The following is a 1,513-nucleotide window of genomic DNA, read 5'->3' as shown; positions in this document are numbered from 1 at the left end:
AGCACCACTTCCGGCTTTTTTCTTTTTGCTTATGTGGTGCTGAGGAATCGAACCCAGGGCCTCATGCATGCAAGGCAAGTGCTCTACCACTGAGCCACTTCCCAGCCCCATAGAAAGAATTTTTATACATGCAAAAGATTTGAGACATGTAATACCGTTCCTATAAATTACTAGGAAAGACAGATTTACCACTGAAGAAAGGAAAAAAATTTAGCTGGGCGCTGGTGGCTGTAATCCTAGCTACTTAGAAGTCTGAGATCTGAGGATCTCAGTTCAAAGCCAGCTCTGGGCAGGACAGTCTGTGAGACTATTACCTCCAATAAACCACCAGAAAACCAGAAGTGGCTCTGTGGCTCAAATGGTAGAGCACTTGCCTTGAGCTGAAGAGTTGAGGGACAGCACTCAGGCCCAGAGTTCAAGCCCCATGACCCACAAAAGAAAAAAGAAAGGAAAAAAATTTAATGACAAATGTAGATTGTTTTCCAAAGATGTCTACAATACAACCTCCCAACTCAGTGTACCATTGACAGTCATCAGTAGGCTAGGAGTTTCCTTAGTGGTATAGCATGTGCTTAGCATGTTAAGGCCTGGGCTCTGTTCCCCCTGAAACCCTCCCCCAAAAAACAAATGGATTCTCTCCACTTCCTTCAATTTGGGTAGACTGACTCTTTTGATAAAGGAAAAATGGTGATGTTGCACTAAACTAACCTGACAACTTCTGCATTCTGCTTTTTGGAAGCCAACTACCATCTAAGACCTGTCATTACCCTGAAAGCATTATGTTGTGAAAAACCCATGTGGAGAAGATCTGGAAGATGAGACATTTCATAGAGAAGTGAAGAAGCAACAAGGACAGATCTCAGAGTGAAAAAGTCGCTTGGGAAATGGACCTGCCAGCCTCAGCAGCCCCGTGTTGCCATTAAATCAGCTGTAAATCAGTACAGCAAATAAAATAATTTGTTCTAAGCTTTTAAGATCTTGGGAGGTTTGTTATACAATGATAACTAGAACAAATACAAGGGAAAAGGCTGGGTCTGAAGCCAGCCCAGTCAGACAAATTTCAGAGAGTCTTGTCTCCAGCAAAAATGCTCAAGTGATACACTACCAGCCATCATTGAAAAGCTAAGCCATAGCTCAAGGCCCTGAGTTCAAGTCCTGATACCAGCACACATATATATGACAAAACCCCAACAATAAAAAAAATTGTTTAGCTGAGTACTAGTGGCTCAGACCTGTAATCCTGGCTACTCAGGAGGCTGAGATCTGAGAATTTCGGTTCAAAGCCAGCCCAGGCAGGAAAGTCCATGAGGCTCATATCTCCAGTTAACCACCAGAAAACCTCAGTAGCTCTTACATAGTTCAGGGACAGTATTCACAACCCAAGTTCAAGACCCACAACTGACAAAATAAATAGTTGTTTATACCCAGTAGACTAGCAAATAAATTGTAAATGTAGTTGATGCAAAGCATTGGGGATTTTGTGAAATGGTGGGGCCATTCTGGAGAATAGTCT

The 1,513-nt window shown here is 42.6% G+C and overlaps 1 long non-coding RNA gene across 1 annotated transcript in view; it reads left to right on the top strand.

Moving 5' to 3' along the window:
• LOC105996007 overlaps positions 1-971 on the top strand; it is a 6,902-nt gene extending 5,931 nt beyond the window's left edge. Inside the window, exon 3 of the long non-coding RNA XR_001175588.1 lies at positions 740-971. This is a non-coding gene — a long non-coding RNA (uncharacterized LOC105996007). The remainder of the gene's footprint in view (positions 1-739) is intronic.
• The last annotated feature ends 542 nt before the right edge of the window (positions 972-1,513 follow it).

The sequence above is a fragment of the Dipodomys ordii genome, unplaced genomic scaffold, assembly GCF_000151885.1.
Source record: "Dipodomys ordii isolate 6190 unplaced genomic scaffold, Dord_2.0 Scaffold125, whole genome shotgun sequence".
In the NCBI taxonomy this organism is placed as follows: Eukaryota; Metazoa; Chordata; class Mammalia; order Rodentia; family Heteromyidae; genus Dipodomys; species Dipodomys ordii.
This window is presented reverse-complemented; position numbering and strand designations above follow the sequence as displayed.